Source organism: Salvelinus fontinalis, chromosome 24 (assembly GCF_029448725.1).
Source record: "Salvelinus fontinalis isolate EN_2023a chromosome 24, ASM2944872v1, whole genome shotgun sequence".
In the NCBI taxonomy this organism is placed as follows: domain Eukaryota; kingdom Metazoa; phylum Chordata; class Actinopteri; order Salmoniformes; family Salmonidae; genus Salvelinus; species Salvelinus fontinalis.
In genome coordinates, this window is record NC_074688.1 from 12,255,117 (window position 1) to 12,276,128 (window position 21,012).

General features: G+C 41.9%; 1 protein-coding gene across 2 annotated transcripts in view; it reads right to left on the reverse strand.

Annotated features, from left to right (window-relative positions):
- Nucleotides 1–18,629, reverse strand: part of LOC129821940 (G-protein coupled receptor 4-like) — a 67,429-nt gene extending 48,800 nt beyond the window's left edge. The window contains exon 1 of one of the 2 annotated variants that reach the window (XM_055879708.1): nucleotides 18,391–18,629. The gene's annotated coding sequence lies outside the window, so the exon portion shown is untranslated. Of the gene's footprint in view, nucleotides 1–18,292 lie in introns of both variants that reach the window. The other variant, XM_055879706.1, reaches the window with a different exon arrangement.
- Nucleotides 18,630–21,012: the final 2,383 nt, after the last annotated feature.

Consider the following 21,012-nt stretch of genomic DNA (forward strand, 5'->3'; position numbering starts at 1 on the left):
ACACCTGCCTGCTGCCATTTCTGAGCAAGCTCTGTACTGGTGGTGCCCCGATCCCGCAGCTGAATCAACTTTAGGAGACGGTCCTGGCGCTTGCTGGACTTTCTTGGGCGCCCTGAAGCCTTCTTCACAACAATTGAACCGCTCTCCTTGAGGTTCTCGATGGTCCGATAAATGGTTGATTTAGGTTGCAATCTTACTGGCAGCAATATCCTTGCCTGTGAAGCCCTTTTTGTGCAAAGCAATGATGACGGCACGTGTTTCCTTGCAGGTAACCATGATTGACAGAGGAAGAACAATGATTCCAAGCACCACCTGTCACGAACGTTGTTCAAGGAAGACCAAGGTGCAGCGTGGTGAGCGGACATACTTTTATTATAATGATGTCGCCAACAAAACAATAAACATAGAAACGGCCGTGAAGCTTAACTTGGGCTATAATGCCCCTAACAAAGTCAACTTCCAACAATGACAAAAGAGGAAAAGGCTGCCTAAGTATGATTCCCAATCAGAGACAACGATAGACAGCTGTCCCTGATTGAGAACCATACCCGGCCAACACATAGAAATACAAAAACATAGAAATCAGAACATAGAATGCCCACCCCAAATCACACCCTGACCAAACCAAAATAGAGACATAAAAAGGCTCTCTAAGGTCAGGGCGTGACACCACCCTCCTTTTGAAGCTTCCAGTCTGTTATTCGAACTCAATCAGCATGACAAAGTGATCACCAACACTCACACCTGTGTTAACGAGAGAATCACTGACATGATGTCAGCTGGTCCTTTTGTGGCAGGGCTGAAATGCAGTGGGAATGTTTTAGGGGGATTCAGTTCATTTGCATGGAAAAGAGGGACTTTGCAATTAATTGCAATTCATCTGATCACTCTTCATAACATTCTGGAGTTTATGCAAATTGCCATCATACAAACTGAGGCAGCAGACTTTGTGAAAATTTATATTTGTGTCATTCTCAAAACTTTTGGCGACAACTGTACACTAGCTGGAACTGAAAAATGCACTCATAAGAGATTGTTGAAAATGTACATTACACGGCCAAACAAAACCACAAACATGATAACAGAGTCATGACCAAAATATAAGTAGCAAAACCAGCAATCCAAACCCAGTACGGTGGGCAAGAGATAGTTATCACGCTTGATATATGATAATCATAATTATCGTCACTCACTCTGACCGTACTGTAAGTATGAGTTGTTGACTGTCATAAGACCAAAGCTTTGTGTGTGTATGTGTATGTGTGAATATGTGTGTGTTTGAAATTTCAATCAAAGATGAGGTGGTTGGTGAAAATATCAAGATAAGAAGTGCCCCAACCCAACCAGGAGCAAGAAAATTCAATTTAGCGAAGAACAGGGAAAGGGAGATGGATAAGAGGCGCTAAGACCAAGTCAGGGACACATTCATTACCCAGCCAGTCTCTACTCTTCTGACGAAAACAACGCCCCGCTCTACTTTACAGAGGCTGGCTTTTGATCATGATCTCATCTGTTTCTTTTTGTTTCATCTGACTAACTGATCATCTGAAACGTGGGCTCAATAGGGTCAGCATATGTGCTTCATGTGCACGAGATCCTGTTTATCTGTTATGAGATCGCAGAAAGCAATGTGCTTGCTGCTCAGTAGACACCCTGGTTTCAGTTCCTATTTCATCGATGTTAAGCAGCTCAGAATGGGAGTTGGAGGCATGACAGCACAGTAGATCATTACAGCTTTGCTAAACATAGGGGTAGTCTAGGTGTCAGGGCAGTTATCACCGTCTAGACTATGTGGTGTGCTCAGTCGTCAACATGCACTTAGCCCCCTAATTAGGATTATGTCAGGATTTTGTCTCGGTAAAGGTCTTAAGAGCAAACATAAACATCTCCTACGCAGAGCACACACACACACACACACACACACACACACACACACACACACACACACACACACACACACACACACACACACACACACACACACACACACACACACACACACACACACACACACACAAACTTACTTCACCATTGTCGCAATTTGTCTCTCCTAGGCTACTACAGTACCTACGAAACAGAATTAATTTGAATGCAGGGAAACCGAAATCTGTCTTACCCAATTTCTACCAGCATGTCACCTATGCAACTAGAGGACTACGAAGCTCTAGATCACCTTTACTCCACAAACAGAAACGCGTACAAAGCTCCCCCTTGTCCTCCATTTGGCAAAATGGTTACAAGGAAAAACTCAAACAGGAAGTACAGTCCCAGCTCAATACGGAAATGGTCAGATGAAGTGGAAGCTAAGCTACAGGAGAAACACTGATCCATACCTCTGTATGTTATTTATTTGATAATATCAAATATAACTGTGATTTATTGTTCACAGTTATATCTATTTGACCAACCTTTATACGTCCAAAATGGTGACTTGTGATTTAAATATGCTGACCCTCAACATGGGGGCCCCTCAGGTGTGTATGCTTAGTCCCCTCCTGTACTCCCTACTCACACACGACTGCATTGCCGTGCTAGACTCCAACACCATCATTAAGTTTGCTGACAACACGATGGTGGTAGACCTGATCACAGACGACGATGAGACAGCCTACAGGGAGAAGGACAACAACCTCTCCCTCAACATCAGGAAGACAAAGGAGCTGATCATGGACTACAGGAAACGGAGGGTTGAGCATGCCCACATTCACATTGATGGGGCTGTAGTGGAGCGGGTCGAGAGCTTCAAGTTCCACAGATTTCACATCACTAAGGATATATCATGGTCCACACAAACCAACACAGTTGTGAAGAAAGCACGACAACACCTCTTCCCCCTTAGGAGGTTGAAAAGATTTGGCATGGGACCTCTTGATTGTCAAAAAGTTATACAGCTGCACCATTAAGGGCATTTTGACTGGCTGCATCACCGCTTGGTATGACAACTGGTTGGCATCCAACCACAAGGTGCTACAGAGGGTAGTGTGTACGGCCCGAGCTCCCTGCCATCCATGACCTATATACCAGGCGGTGTCAGAGGAAAGCCCTAAAAATTGTCAAAGACTCCAGCCACTCAAGTCATAGATTCTTCTCTCTGCTACCGCACGACAAACAGTACTGTTGCACCAAGTCTGGAACCAACAGGAGCCTGAACAGCTTTTACCCCCAAACCATAAGACTGCTAAATAGTTAGCTAAATAGTTAATCAAATCTGCATTGTATCTGCATTGACCCTTTTTGCACTAACGTTTTCTACTCATCACATACGCTGCTGCTACTGTTTATTATCTATCCTGTTGTCTAGTCACTTTATTCCTAGTTTCATGTACATATTGTCGTGACATTACTTTCATTAATCTGATGACTGTTATTCATTTAATCAACTAAATATGTTTAATTGTTACCCAATTAAATTAATCATGTAACAATTAATTCATTAGGATTTGGGGCCCCATGAAAGAGGTTGTTTAAAGAGTTACCATCTCCAAAATTAAACTCTAAATGTCTTTGCCTATCACATCCATAAGACAGTCAATGTATTAATCATTACCTCTTATTATATCATCATTCTGAACAGTCATAACCTCATGCATCTGCAAAACCCCCAGCCTTACTCATGATTCAGTACTGGTTTAATTATTTATTTACTAGCTAACTAAATAATAACACAGAATAAACATACAACCTTTACATGAGACAAAGGTCCCTAGTGGAGTGATAAAATATGGCGGCTTGTACACAACGAATGAAAAAGGGTAAGGAAGCGAGAGAGAGAAAAAGGGACACTAATCGTGGATACATTTTAGAACTATTCTCACATTAATCATATACATATGCCCAGTCCGGGGCCCGCAACAAGGGTGCCCAGTCCGGGGCCCGCAACGAGGGTGCCCAGTCCGGGGCACGCAACGAGGGTGCCCAGTCCGGGGCCCGCAGCGAGGGTGCCCAGTCCAGGGCCCGCAACGAGAGTCCCCAGTCCGGGGCCCAGAACCAGGGTCCCCAGTCCGGGGTCGGCGACGAGGGTCCCCGCACCGGAGGTGCCACCAAAGTGGGGTGAGCCAGAGGGGGAGCGGGGTCTGCGTCCCGCACCTGAGCCGCCACCGCGGATACATGCCCACCCAGACCCTCCCCTATAGGTTCAGGTTTTGCGGCCGGAGTCCGCACCTTTGGGTGGCGTACTGTCACGCCCTGACCTTAGATCCTTTTTATGTCTGTTTTTGGTTTGTTCAGGGTGTGATTTGGAGTGGGCATTCCATGTTTTGTTTTCTATGTTTCTATGTTTTGGCCGAGTATGGTTCTCAATCAGGGACAGCTGTCTATCGTTGTCTTTGATTGGGAACCATACTTAGGTATCCCTTTTTCCCTCCTTTCAGTGTGGGTAGTTAACTTTGTTTGTGGCACTATAGCCCTGTAAGCTTCACGGTTGTTTCTTTCGTTTGTTGTTTTGTTGGCGACATTTTAAATAAAAAGGAAAATGTACGCTTACCACGCTGCACCTTGGTCTTCTTCCAGCATCAGCCATGACACACACACACATACGTATGTCCCCATTACCAGTAAAACATCATCAAAATCTATTTCTTTCACTTACTTGCTGGGTTGTTTCGTTGTTCATTTGTTCAGTCGTTTCATTCTCAACCAGGACTTCTATGGAACGCCGTTGGGTCTTGCGTGTCAAAAAAGATATACGTTAAATAACACTATTTGGCGTGTCAAATAACACGACATAATCTGTTTCAGTAGCTATAGTTAGCTAGCTAACTATATAGCTAGGTGTCATCATCTAAAATAACCCTAATTTATAAGACAGTTCTTATTTGATAAATGGTGGTCGGACCCATTTATGTGAAGCTAGCCACAATAAGGATTAGGTACAATAGTCAAATCATCAAATCAAATCAAAACACATAACCCGGTCTGGCCGAGCCTCACTAGACTAATGAAGCTAGCTGGCTGCTTACAATGTTAGCTTTGGGCAACTGGGTTAAGTAGCTGGCTAGCTATTTATTTTCATGAACTGAAGTTCAATTTCAATATGCGAACAACAAGTGGCAACCTAGCCACTATTCCTAAATCATTGCTAAGAATAATGAAAATGACTGCAGTTTCTACTGGTCATTGTTTTCAGGCTGGTTGTATTGGTGCTAGCTAGGGACCAAGCGAAAGCTAGCTACCCCAGAAGTTGTGATCGCACAAATTATGCTTTATTACCAAGGAGGTATTGTAAAACACATCGTTCGTGGCCAGTGTTTGCTTGTTTGCAGACCTTTTTTGTACAGCTTTGACAGTGCTACCATATATTTTTTGACGCGCAAAGACCCTAATGGCGTTCCATAGTAGGTATGTCATGAAGCTAATAGCAGTGACACTATTACTGTGTAACTCCGGTAGGGCAACATCTGAAAAATAGCGCACTCGGTAGTGTGTACCAGTGCTCAACCAGTCGGAGAAAACCAACATCACCCACAACAGAGAACGGTTGTTTGTCAAGGGCAATGAATTCCATTATCTTGGCTTTAATGGATTTCGCCTTTTGAGTTGTCTCACTGAAAATGTCTTACTCTTTCAAATGACTGCTGGACTTGTTGACTGCTCGATCCACACAGCAGACATTGTGGGCTAGGTTAGAAATGCTGTGTAGCACGTGGAGCGCAACATTTTATGTGGCGTTATTACGTCACATTATATAGGTGTGCAAGGTAGCTTTGACATCAGTTTTTAACATCGGCGTTAAACTTAACATCGGGCCGATGTTGGCATTTTCAGCTAATATGTTCAGCTAAAATGTTCTCCAATATATTGTGCATCCCTATTTATTTCTTCAGCTCGTGTTGAGATTTAAAGTTCCAACTATTTCAAACGTGTTGCTCACGATTCCTGGTCTCTGAGATTCAGCGTTTAACTTCTCTAGGGTGGGGGGCAGCATTCGGAATTTTGGATGAAAAGCATGCCCAAAATAAACGGCCTGCTTCTCGGGCCCAGAAGATATGATATGCATATAACTGGTAGATTTGGATAGAAAACACTCTAAAGTTTCCAAAACTGTTAAAATAGTGTCTGTGAGTATAACAGAACTGATTTGCAGGCGAAAAGCTGAGAAAAATTCATTCGGGAAGTAGTTTTGTTTGTTTTGTAGTTTTCTATTCAATGCCATTACAGTATCCATTGACTTAGGACTCAAATTGCCGTTCCTATGCCTTCCACTAGATGTCAACAGTCTTTAGAAACTGTTTCAGGCTTGTATTCTGAAAAATGAGGAAGTAAGAGCAGTCTGAATGAGTGGACCCTAAAGTGTCACAGAGCTTTTTCATGTGCGTCACAGAGAGAGTGCCTTTCTTGTTTACCTTTTATATTGACAACGTTATTGTCCGGTTGAAATATTATCGATTATTTAGGCTAAAAACAACCTGAGGTTTGAATATAAATATCGTTTGACATGTTTCTATGAACTTTACGGATACAATTTTGATTTTTTTGTCTGCCTGTTTTGACTGCGTTTGAGCCTGTGGATTACTGAAGAAAACGCGCAAACAAAAAGGAGGTTTTTGGATATAAAGAGACTTTATCGAACAAAAGGAACATTTATTGAGTAAATTAATGTCTCCTGAGTGCAACCATATGAAGATCATCAAAGGTAAGGGATTCATTTTATCTCTATTTCTGACTTGTGTAACTTCTACTTGGCTGGTTACTGTTTGTAATGATTTGTCTGCTAGGCTATGTTCTCAAATAATCGTAAGGTATGCTTTCGCCGTATAGCATTTTTTAAATCTGACATCGTGGTTGGATTCACAAGAAGTTAATCTTTAAACCTATGTAAAATATGTTTTGTTTTCTGAATTTTTATAATGAGTATTTCTGTATTTGAATTTGGCGCCCAGCAGTTTCACTGGCTGTTGAAGAGGTGGGACGCTAACGTCTCACGTACCCAAGAGAGGTTAAATCACTTTAGATGTGGGCTGCAACTCCTAGTCTTTCCTGGTCTGATGTTAATCTCTGTGGGCAATGCTTTTATGCACTCTGGCCAAAGGGGACGGTTCCGTCAGTCTGACACACTCGCCGACCGCACTCGAGGCGTGGCTACTTACTATGCACAGTTTATAGGAGATAGATTCTCTTATACCTCCTAAAATCACATTCCTATCTTAACTAAAATAATTTAATAATTTTTCATATTTCATATTTCATATACAACGTTAAGGGTGGTGACTTCATACCTGTAGTGTAAATACTTTTTAAGTTACAGTATTTCCTTCATAACCTTTTTAATGACATCACAAAATAAAAACCAATATGGCATTAGTTTTCTTTAGCTCCCCACTGACCATTCCCCTCATTTTTATGTTACAATTATTGTTCCAGTATCCACATTTGAACGTGTTATAGTTTCGGCGGGAAAAGTCTGTTAACAAAGATATTCTTCTGGTGGATTTTACTGAAGAGGGAGAAAGAGCTCCCTTCTCCTGCAATTTATAACAGGGTGTGAACTGTCAAACTGGCCCAGTCCCCTCCTCGCCTCTTCTGTGGGTGAGAGAATGTCTGGTTATTGTCAACCATTGCCATGCTGATCTGACCTGTAATCCTCACAGGACAGTCATGACAATATCTACCACAATTACCTCGTACCCCTGCACCTCGGTACTGGTACCCCATGTATATAGCCATGTTATCATTACTCATTGTGTATTTATTATTACATGTTATTACTTTTCTATAATTTCTCTATTTTCTTTCTCTTTGCATTGTTGGGAAGGGCCAGTGAAATCATTTCACTGTTAGTCTACACCTGTTGTTGACAAAGCATGTGACAAATAACATTTGATTTGATTGCTGACCTGTATTTGGCTGGTGGCAATCTGTTCTTTCATACCATGACAAAGTCTGTCAATTTAAACTGACTGACACATTGTGGAGGTCAACTACCTATACTAGCTCCAGCATCCCATTCGACAGACATTATGATGTGAAATACTGTACTGTCCATGAGTTGAAGGGCAAGGTCAGCTGCCATCGGCCTTGGCCTCCACGTCTGCACTGTAAACCATTGCAGCACACAGTGTCCTTAGCTCCCTGCATCACCCCTGTGACTTATACAGCCAGTGACTGATGTGGGGGAGACCAGCCCATGTACGGTGTCGGCCGCAGCAACCTTCACTTGGCCCTAAGCAAAGAGCAGGTATTTAATCCTGGCCTAGCAGGCTGCTCATTTCACGATCGGCTGGAGAGCCAACTTCGGGTCTCTATAAAGCCCAGGGCAGGCGTCCTGCAGGGGAAATTGATGACTTCAATAAAAGTGCCACATTTTCCACTCAAATTCCCACCGGAGGGTTTTATTGGCTGAGCCTTAATTTGGCCCAATCAGCTTGCTGCACCGGAAATGAATGAATGAGTGTTGGACAGTAGCCACACTGACCTGTCGACCCCTTTCGAGGTTCCTACAAGACAACTGATGTATCACCCTCTCCTCTCCCTCTGAGGTAGGATTCTGAAGTATCAGTCTTCTCCAGGGACACACTGGGGCATTCAAGTTGCCACAGATAAACAAGGTCTGGGGGATTTTTGTAAACACCAGCACTTTATGACAGTCTGTTTTATTTCTGAGTCTGAATTCAGGCTTTGAAATCCTCCAGGAAGCTTTGTGCAGAGTCCCAGAGCCAAAGTCCCACTAGTCACTGTTATCAGCCTGCTGGTTGACAGGCTTTAAGTGGCAGCAGACCCAGAGTACACAGTGGAAGAATGCCACTGACACTTCCTAAACAAAAAAAAACAGCTGCCCTGCCAGAGGAAATACACGGTAGTGCTACAAGGTGAATGCCAGAGTGCAAATAGATCACTTCAATGAAGAGAGGTCTGGCTCTGGGTGGAGGAGGTATGGGTGCCGCTGGGATTTGTCAGTCCCTGTGTGACTTCCTGTTCTGTCAAACTTAGTTTAGTTTACTTGATTAGTACTCTTCTGGTGGAAACACAGCTTGCCATGAGGTCATAAAAGGTCAAACCAAACTAAATGATTGCAGATCAAAGCTTGAATTCATACTGTTTGTGTGAAGACAGTCCTTTCTCATAATGCTGGAGACCAGTATGCGGGACAGGTACCAAAATTAACCATACATTACTTAATTAACGATCAAGAAAACAAGTCCCCAACAAGCTTTCCTCTGTCCTCACAGTGTTAATATAGGGGTGAGAAAGGGCACATTTTTTACTGCTTAAAAGGAGGAAAGAGGCCTAGCCCACCATAAAGGTTTTCTGGGAAGTGTAAAAGAATCTGAGGCAGTACTAACTCAAGTTGGCATGTTTTGTTCTGTGTGTTTTTCCCATCTGTTGTTTAAAACACCACTCCAAGTCAGGAAATCCTCCACTTTACAAGCAGCGGTCCCCCTGCCAGTGAATATGAAATAAAAACAACCTCTGACAGGAAGGATAGCCCTCGACTCTACAGAAATGGTCTCTAAATTCGATTTAGTATATTTCAACCATTCTTTTTTCACCTAAACTCAACAAACCATTTTGCTATGCCAATCCAATGGCCCTCACATTCAAAATACAAATCATTATGTATGTCACAACAGCGCTCATGGATAAAGTACCCTGGAGCTATGACTGCACTTTCCAAATACAGAAGAAGAAATCTTCCTCTTCTAACCCCAAGGCTTTCTTCCTATATGATATTTCATCCACATGCACTTACATTTTCAGAGCGCTGAGTAATCGAAGGCCTGCAGATTAGGCAAAGTGCTGGTAGCAGGTGCAGACAGAGTGCAGACCACTCAGAGGCTTGTATTCCCTCTGTGATGTCTGTGTGAAAGTGCTGACAAGTGCTTGACTGACCTTCATGCCTTAAAGTAATGATGGACTGTCGTTTCTCTTTGCTTATTTGAGCTGTTCTTGCCATAATATGGTCTTTGTCTTTTACCAAATAGGGCTATCTTCTGTATAGCACACCTACCTTGTCACAACACAACTGATTGGCTCAAACGCATTAAGAAGGAAAGAAATTCCAGAAATGAACTTTTAACAAGGCACACCTGTTAATTAAAATGCATTACAGGTGACTACCTCATGAAGCTGGTTGAGAGAATGCCAAGAGTGTGCAAAGCTGTCATCAAGGCAAAGGGTGGCTACTTTGAAGAATCTCAAATATAAAATACATTTAGATTTTTTTAACACTTTTTTGGATACTACATGATTCATATGTGTTATTTCATAGTTTATTACATAAGTGTTCAGGCCCTTTGTAATGACACTCGAAATTTATCTCAGGTCCATCGATCATTGATCATCCTTGAGAAGTTTCTACAACTTGATTAGAGTCCACCTGTGGTAAATTAAATTCATTGGACATGATTTGGAAAGGCACACACCTGTCTATATAAGGTCCCACAGTTGACAGTGCATGTCAAAGCAAAAACCAAGCCACGAGGTCGAAAGAATTGTCCGTAGAGCGCCGAGACATGATTGTGTCGAGGCACAGATCTGGGGAAGGGTACCAAAACTTCCTAGAGCTGGCCGTCAGGCCAAACTGAGCAATCGGTTAAGAAGGGCCTTGGTGCATCGCAGTGCTAACTGCGCCACCAGAGTCTCTGGGTTCGCGCCCAGGCTCTGTCGCAGCCGGCCGCGACCGGGAGGTCCGTGGGGCGACGCACAATTGGCATAGCGTCGTCCGGGGTAGGGAGGGTTTGGCCGGTAGGGATATCCTTGTCTCATCGCGCTCCAGCGACTCCTGTGGCAGGCCGGGCGCAGTGCACGCCAACCAAGGGGGGCCAGGTACACGGTGTTTCCTCCGACACATTGGTGCGGCTGGCTTCCGGGTTGGAGGCGCGCTGTGTTAAGAAGCAGTACGGCTGGTTGGGTTGTGCTTCGGAGGACGCATGGCTTTCGACCTTCGTCTCTCCCGTGCCCGTACGGGAGTTGTAGCGATGAGACAAGGTAGTAATTACTAGCAATTGGATACCACGAAAATTGGGGAGAAAATGGGATAAATTTTTTAAAAAAGAAAAAAAAAAAGAAAAAAAGAAAAAAAGGAAGGGCCTTGGTCAGGGAGGTGACCAAGAAACCGATGACCACTCAGACAGAGCACAGTTCCTCTATGGAGATGGGAGAACCTTCCAGAAGGACAACCATCTCTGCAGCACTACACAAATCAATCTCATAGCAACAACTAGGATGGGTTGCTAATATGGCTAGGATTGTGCCTTTGGCTTCTGGACAATGAAAGAAAGTTGATATGAAAACCAATAGAACAGTAGAGAAATTCTATTTCATGGCATGAGGAAGTCTTTATAAAATAATTGCCTCCAAGTTTCTATAGGTTTGATTTCCGCTAGGCTACTTTGAAGCAAAGTAAGACATGCCACATTATTTGAAGTAAAGTAAATCGTTCAGGTTTCAAACAATTATACTGCAGATTACTAGATCGGCTCCCCGAGCTGACAAGGTAAAAATCTGTCCTTCTGCCCCTGAGCAAGGCAGGTAACCCACTGTTCCCCGCGCACCGATGACGTGGATGTCGATTATGGCAGCCCCCCCCCCCACACATTTCAGTTGAATGCATTCAGTTGTACAACTGACTAGGTATCCCCCTTTCCTTTCATTTCCTTTCCTTTCCTCAAGCTCAAGTTGCAAAGTGGTGGGTGACGCGCTGATAGCTTGCCTACCGTTGACTATACACTCGAATGGCGAATGGGAGGTTTGCTTGAATTTACAAGTAGCTCTTTTTAATCCTGGCCATCAAAACAGTTTCTAACACAAGATTGCATTTAGAATAGTTATTTTGCGCAATGTACAATGACTGGGTTTATAAAAGCATGTTTCACTCCAGTACCAGCTTTTTCAAAAGGTACTCTCGTGCTGTCTGGCAGGTGATAGGCTATTCCTCTCCTCAAACTAGGCTCTGTATGTATGCTGTATGTTGTGTGCGTGTGATGAATAAGATACATGACGACTAACTAAAATACAATTTAGTGGCCAATTTAATGACACTAAATTAACCTATAAACCGATAAGCATAACCGGTCAAATGTATTTTCACGCCAATTAACAGTTAACCGTTAACATCCCTAATCCCAATGTTAATTGAATCAGTTCAGCATTAGTTACTTTTCTAAACTGAACAAGCTGAAATGGAATTGACCCCTACCAAGGTGCTAAACCTGGAATGTCAGAAACAGCAGCAAAGATCATCAAGACTGAAAACAAAGTGAAACCTTTTAACTTCTCTAATATGAAAAATCAGACTTGAATAAACACATATTTGCTTGGTTGCCTTACCAATATAACACAAATAAGCACAGGAGACGTGAATAGATGGATTGTTGCATTGCACATTTCAGTTAGCTTTATGAGGGTACAGCAAATATAGGGATATGAGCTCATAGTTAGGATGCCAAGTAGGCATGTGGATTGAAAGGTTTCATTAAACTGAAAATCCAACTTCTTCCACAAGAGAGCTAAAAACATGTCAAAAGCCTTTTCATGGCATATTCTCAGTGAAACGTCTACCTCAGTGACTTGCACAGCAAATTAGAAACTACAGTCCAGTGACAACACCTTAGCAGGCAATCCAGCTCTACCTGGAAAACAATATCCAATTAGACCAAGCTGTCGTTGGGCCGGCTGAGGCTCCCCGCTTGTTATTGGGTGATAACCACTTCACCTGTCAGGCTATTAAAGATGCACTGTGCAGAAATCGCTCCGCCATTTCCTGGTTGCTTAAATTCGAATAGTTTGCCTAATTTCAGTTTATGTGACTAAACAAGCAAGTATAGTGTAGAGTAGAATCATTGTACCTGTCACGATCGTCGTACGAACTGGAAATATACTCAGACCAACGTGCAGCATGATTTGGGTTCCACATGTTTAATAAAGGAAACTCACAAAAACAATAAACAGCAAACGAAACGTGAAGTCATGGAGTGCTCACAGGCAACTACACAGAAACAAGATCCCACAAAAACCAGTGGGGAAATGGTTGCCTAAATATGATCCCCAATCAGAGACAACGATAAACAGCTGCCTCTGATTGGGAACCATTCCAGGCCAACATAGAAATAAATGCACTAGATCACCCACCCTAGTCACACCCGACCTAACCAAAATAGAGAGTAAAAAGGCTCTCCATGGTCAGGGCGTGACAGTACCATCTAAACCCACTGTGAAATATATTTTCCATAACTACAAATATTGGTGTACAAAATCTGGTGTACAAAACCTAAAGTAAAAGACGCAAAAATGAAACTTAAGAACGGGAAACCTAGAAATAGCGCACATAGAAAATATCTACCACTTCTTTGTCTTGCTTTCAACGAGAATGACAGATCTATAAAACACATTTCTATGTGAAATTGGTTGGGTCGCCCAAAAGTTACATATTGCAGCTTTAAGTGTCCATGCTTATCACACCTCCCCTGTGTGAGACCGTGAGCAATTACGCGGCGCTAGCTCGGCTAGATTAAACGTGTTAGGGCTTCCCCCTTCAGTGACCCTGGATATTGAGGACCCAGCCCCAGAGAAACAGGCACGCAAGCTGGCATGCAGAGGCAGGAGGACTAGCTACTGAACCCTCATGAGTGGTTGACCTGGAAAAGATCATCCACCAGCCATTGTGTGTGGACATGATTTAATATGATGCCATGAAAATGCAGTCAATGAGACAGTAAAACCCTCCATAGCTCCCGTTCAATGGGTCCAGTACACTACAGTAGGTACGGTGGTGCCAGCATGCAACCCAATACACATTGAGTGTATAAGAAGGGTACAGTACTTTAAAGGGATAGCATTTTTACATATTTAGATATTTGTTTCCAGTCTATGGACAAGGAGTGACTGCAACATTAATCCCACAATGCTCATGTTGCTAATTGTTTGCAGTGTGGATTGCAGTAATTCGTTGTCCATAGACCACTTTCAAGGTAAGGGAACAAATTTAAAAATGAGCAAAACAGCTGATCTATCCCTATGGTTTGAAAGGCTGCACTCGATTAAACAATATGAGGTATTTTGGAGAGTATTAGTGGCGTGTATTCATGGATGCCCAGGGAAGCCAGGCTTTCCCACAAAATTGACCAAGATAAAAGAAAAAACATAAAATAATTTATTGTTCGTCTCTCTGTGTTTCAAAATTGTCCTTCAATTCGCAAGATGCTGAATGTATCCCACTGGAGAAAGCATCCGAGTGAGCGAAACAGCACCCCTTTGTCTCTCTATGTGTATCTATTTGATGCTGTCTGGTCAAAAAGAATATGATATTGTTGCCGCCCGTATCATTGAATGCAAGGGAAGCCAGCAAGCATTTGGCCTCTCTTGATAAGAAAATTATACAATAATAGCCAATCAGCATTCAGCTAAACTGAGTGAGCTCAACTGTGAATGGTCCTGGCACACCCAAAAAAGTGTCAAGGGTAGCCAGCTTGGATTTGGCTTCACACCAATAACATCACATCAAAAGCCAAATATTACTGACAAAAAAATTACTTGAATTGTAGCATCTCATTGTGTTGTTGTCTTCCGGGTAGCTAGCTAGCTAGCTTTAGCCATGTATGGAGATAGGGATTTGGACTTGTGGTTTTACTTAATTCTCCGTACTGGTCAATGATTATAACGGCGATTCTGATCCAACCATAAATTCATACATTGTGCCTCTGGCCTGAAAGAATGGAAGTTCAATATGTAGCTAGATGTAGTAGGCTAATGTTAACTAGTTGGCGCATCGTTGCCCATGATTGGAAGTTAGGCTAGTGAGCAAGCATTTTGGGCAGGTAGCCTAGGACAATAAAAACTAAAAACGTATGTACTGTGTGACATAGTCATAGATTGTTTTGGCAACATGAAAGAGAGGAGGATGGCATTCCGTTTCTCTACAAGTAGAGTGAGTCAACATGTTTTTTCTACTTACGCACACACACACACAGAAATCCATACCATGGACAGTCACATGATATTCAGCTTACGTTGATTGGACTAAATTGTTATGGAATATTTTAGTTGTCCCTCTATTAGACTAAGCATAGGTGATTTGATGATGTTGAAATGTTGAAGTTGAAATGGTGCTGGAATAGTGGCGGCAGCTCCTTATTTCTTTGCGACTTATAGTAACACTTGTGATCTACATCAATAGTTGTTTAGTACTGCGAAAATGTCGGAAACATTAACTTGATTGACCGAGCTGTAGGTCCAGCCTGGTCTCATAGACTAGACGTAGCATAGTAAATGTAAATTCGAGATACCCAAATTAGTATGATATGTTACATTTGGTATTGTTACATAAGACAAATGGTTACTTAAGGTAAAAACAAATGTAGGGGGGTTGGTCGGGGTGGATGGGTGGGGAAATATTGCGAACATCTAGTAAACCAAATGTTGTGAGTTCAAATCTCATCATGGACAACTTTAGCATTTTAGCTAATTAGCAACTTTTCAATTACTTACTACTTTTAAGCTACTTTGCAACTACTTAGCATGATAGCTAACCCTACCCTTAACCCTAACCTTAAACAGTTAACCTAACTCCTAAACTTAACCCTAACCCCTAGCATAGCTAACGTTAGCCATCTAGCTAACGCTAGGCACCAAGCTAGAAATATGTAACATATCATATGTTTTGCAAATTTGTAACATATACAGTCGTGGCCAAAAGTTTTGAGAATGACACAAATATTTATTTTCACAAAGGATGCTGCTTCAGTGTCTTTAGAAATTTTTGTCAGATGTATGGAATATGGAATACTGAAGTATAATTACAAAAATGTCATATGTGTCAAAGGCTTTTATTGACAATCACATGAAGTTGAGGCGAAGAGTCAATATTTGCAGTGTTGACCCTTCTTTTTCAAGACCTCTGCAATCCGCCCTGGCACGCTGTCAATTCACTTCTGGGCCACATCTTGACTGATGGCAGCCCATTCTTGCTTGGAGTTTGTCAGAATTTGAGGGGTTTGTTTGTTCACCCGTCTCTTGAGGATTGACCACAAGTTCTCAATAGGATTAAGATCTGGGGAGTTTCCTAGCCATGGACCCAAAATATCAATGTTTTGTTCCTTGACCCAATTAGTTATCACTTTTGCCTTATGGCAAGGTGCTCCATCATGCTGGAAAAGGCATTGTTCATCACCAAACTGTTCCTGGATGGTTGGGAGAAGTTGCTCTCGGAGGATGTGTTGGTACCATTCTTTATTCATGGCTGTGTTCTTAGGCAAAATTGTGAGTGAGCCCACTCCCTTGGCTGAGAAGCAACCCCACACATGAATGGTCTCAGGGTGTTTTACTGTTGGCATGACACAGGACTGATGGTAGCGCTCACCTTGTCTTCTCCGGACAAGTTTTTTCCCGGATGCCGCAAAAACAATCAGAAAGGGGATTCATCAGAGAAAATGACTTTACCCAAGTCCTCAGCAGTCCAATCCCTGTACCTTTTGCAGAATATCAATCTGTCCCTGATGTTTTTCCTGGAGAGAAGTGGCTTCTTTGCTGCCCTTTTTGACACCAGGCCATCCTACAAAAGTCTTCGCCTCACTGTGCGTGCAGATGCACTCACACCTGCCTGCTGCCATTCCTGAGTGATTTAGGTGGAATCTTACTGGCAGCAATATCCTTGCCTGTGAAGCCCTTTTTGTGCAGAGCAATGATGATGGCACGTGTTTCCTTGCAGGTGACCATGATTGACAGAGGAAGAACAATGATTCCAAGCATCACCCTCCTTTTGAAGCTTCCAGTCTGTTATTCGATCTCTAACAGCATGACAGAGTGATCTCCAGCCTTGTCCTCGTCAACACTCGCGCCTGGGTTAAGGAGAGAATCACTGACATGATGTCAGCTGGTCCTTTTGTGGCAGGGCTGAAATGCAGTGGGAATGTTTTTGGGGGATTCAGTACATTTGCATGGCAAATGTACTCTTCATAACATTCTGGAGTATATGCAAATTGCCATCATACAAACTGAGGCACCAGCCTTTGTGAAAATTTATATTTGTCTCATTCTCAAAACTTTGGCCACGACTGTAGTTTGTTTTTGCAAATTTGTAACATATTGTACATATAGCAAATTTGTTACATATATTATGAATTATCATTCGTAACATATCATGTGAAATGGGTGATGGACATCCACAAATTAATACATACCATATGAAATGAAACAAAGCATACTAAATGTATTACCACAGATTTACGTACAGAATAATACAAAACGCTCTGAGACCAGGTTGCAGCCAGCTTCATGTACCTGTATGCTTTGTAGACACCACCAGACAGATGTTGCTCTCCGGTTTTGTGATGAAACAAAGGTGTGGTTGAATTTATTCTGCCACTGTGTCTTTTTATTGTCTCTGCCTTAGGCCTGTATATGAAGGTGGCAACTTGCAAGGCTTATGAACTAACAGGTTCTAGAGCAAACAACACAATTATCACAACACATAGGGTGTAATATGACTTTTTTTCTGGCTTGGTTTACCCACTGATTTTACACACGCACAACTACTGGAGATTATACACTTCTACAGGCCTAGAATGTTTTAATAAATGGCTTACAAAAGCAAGGGAAGTGAGCGTTCGCAGTTAATTGCAGCGGTTTGGTAAGAAAACACTGTCTAAAAGACATGGTAAATAATTCCAGAGCTTTTAGCAAACCACATTGTCATATGTGAGTCTTAAAGATCAGCAGCTCAAACAGTTAAAGTGTGATCGTTCCTACTGGTTCAGAAATGGGGATTAGTTGAATACAAAACAGATAGTCTTTAAAGGGTGAGAATATGCTGTAAATCCCACAACCATCAATGCAGCCAATGGGGAGAATACTGAAGGAGGAACAGACGTTCCATTGTGCTGAATGTTTACAGAAAAGACCCCCAATGTGCATTGAATTGACTCCATTAATACTCATTGGAATAGTATTTATTATAGCAGGAGAGCAATTCAATGAACTGCTTTGCTACTGTTAAATAAGTGGGCGCGGTAGAGATAATAAAACCTTTAATGAAATTAAGTTACTATAAATGCTGCCGTTCAATTTTCCGTTCAATTTTCACATTTCACGAGACCCATCAACAATTGTAAATGTTATCTTATCAGGAATTCACACTATTACGTACGTTACTTTCGATAGGTTTACTCTAAATAGATTAGATAGATAGATAGGAAACAGAGAGCTTAATAAAAAAAAGGCAATGATAAATATAGTTATGGTACAAAACATACGCCTAAAATAAATGCCCATCCTTTGTCAAGCAGGTGATAACAGGCGCGCGCACTTCTGAAGTCTTAATTGGCATTTATAGTTTACATGAAATACAAGGTGAAACACTTACATTCGCGATATTGTCCATAGTACAACTGATTCGTTGAGTAAACGGTGTAATCCTCACTCCTCTGAGTACGGCGCTATGTCGAATTCTGCTTTGCTCACCTTATGTGGATGGCGCCACTGGGACAGTGCACTCAAGGTACGCGTCTGCAATCGCCACACTGTAGTCTCTATCTGGCAGAATGCTTCATATTTGCAATCAGATGCTTATCATCGGACATTACATTTCTTTAACTTCTGTGGAAAACCCCAAAAAGTTATTGATAGCGAGAATGGAGAGTGAAGAGAGAGAGAGCGCGAGAAAGAGTGCGTGCGTATATGAGAGAGCGTGCGTTCGTGTGTGTGTGTGTGAGAGAGAGAGAGATAGAGAGAGAGAGAGAGAGAGAGAGAGAGAGAGAGAGAGAGAGAGAGAGAGAGAGAGAGAGAGAGAGAGAGAGAGAGATTGTGTGTGTGTGCGAGGGAGAGATTCAATTGATGCCATGAAACCTGTTAAAATCATGGCCCCTCTGTCTGTACATCACACTTAAAGGCCCCCATCCTAGCAGTGGAGGTGAGAAATTACACTCGTGTGATTTTGTTAGAGAGCTGAAAATACCTTTTAGCTTTTATTTCTAACACTATAAAGTGTTTGGGTTGATTTTAAGACTCGATATGGCAAAACATATTGCCATTGATTGTTTCAGTTCTTAAGTTCCCTGAACAAAATCCTCAAATAAACAGAGAAAAAAAACAACTAATTATGGATGTTACCATCACAGCCAAGATAGGATTTTAGGGTGGATCTTTCTAGGGAGTTTTTCCTAGCCACCGTGCTTCTACACCTGCATTGCTTGGTGTTTGGGGTTTTAGGCTGGGTTTCTGTACAGCACTTCGAGATATTAGCTGATGTACGAAGGGCTATATAAAATAAACTTGATTTGATTTGGATCCCAGGGCATAGTTTTAAATGAAAACAGTACTTCACATTCTTGACATATTCATAATATTGGAATATTTACAGGTTCACTTCAACAGGGGGATACATAAAATAAGCTGTTATCCCAACACTTATGTAATGAGGTGGCGGGGGTAGAGAGAGAGAGATAGTGATTAAATTGCTGCCATGAACAAGACATAAATTCTTGTAAAGTAATGGTCAACATCAAAAGAGGGATCCAATGTGAAATGAAACATGTTGAAATCACGGCCCCTCTTTCCGTACATCACACTAAAAGGCTTCTATCCTAGCAACAACAGTCATTACAGTCCATTAAAAGAGCCATCTTCCTCATTTTACGGTGCATAGCTCCATTTCATGTGTTACACCAGACGAACTCAAGAGATAAAGAGAGGGAGAGAGAGAGAGAGAGAGAGAGCGGGAGGTGTGTACCCCACGCTGCTCTGCCGACCCACTACTGTGGCAAATGGAATGTGTCAAATGCACAGCACAAACAGCTCTGATAAAACTAAACCTCCAAAGAGACACAGAGATAGATAGCCAGGGCCCAGAGAATTAGAATCTACAAGACAGATAAAGGCAAGGGGTTTGTCAAATGCAGTTCTGGTGTCATAGTAACCAACCTACAATAGCCTATGAAGCAATGCATTATAGCCTATACAGATTTCCACGTCAGATCAGATGCTTGTTTGCTAGATGCAAGTTTTTCCACCATAAAAAAAGTATTATTTTCCATATTCTATATGAGCTCCTCCCATCAACATTCCAGTTCAAAAGCACACCTGTGTATTTATGGATCCCTGTAGTGTCAATTCATTTTTGTTTTGGACATACATTCCTAGCTGTGTCTTTTTGTTTCGGCCTGGGGTTTGACTCAGGCCAAAACCAGGCTCTTTTTGGGCATGTTATAAGAGTACAGTTTTCCAGTAATACACTCAAATTGTAAACAAAATGTTGGACAGCACACTGCTGCATCACCAAGCTTTGATTCCGATCAGCCAGATGCCTTCAAGCATCTGTAATCATAAACAAAAAACACATGTTAAAATGATGCTGTAGTCTCTTGTACAGAGATATAACAGCCTATACTGACCATGACTTCATAGCATAGGCTGACTGTCATGATTAATGAATAAAAAGTTAGCATCATTAAAAAAGTAGCGCCAAGGCAGCGGCTACTCTTCCTGGGGTCCAGCAAAATTAAAGCAGTTTATACAATTTTTCAAACATTACAGTACTTCACAACAGATTTCACAACACAAGTGTGTTCCCTCCGGCCACTACTCTACTACCACATATCCACAACACAAAATCCATGAGTACGTGTGTGTATAGTGTGTATGTTATCATGTGTGTGTATGCATGTGTCTGTGCCTGTGTTTGTGTCTCTTCATGTCTTAGGGGTATGATCTTTGACCCCTGTAACCTTTTCACTCATCATTATTCATGATTCATTCAGGATTATTCCTAATCATAGTAGCATCCACATTTATGTAGAAGTGTTTAGTAACAATTTCTATTCTTATTTACAATAAAAATGACTCCAAAATAACACACTATATTATTTAGCATTTATTTCTGTTGAGCACAAAATAATTAGAAATACAACCAAAATTAACTGCAAATGCATCCAACAAGTTTGAGTCACAATCTTGATGTAGTCATTGCGTGGGGATATGGGATGTGGGACGAAATACTAAACTTTTGACTACTTTATTTTATAAGAATCTTTAGGGGTGTCAATAATTTTGACCCCTACCTTTTTGAGAGAAAAAAATATTACTTGT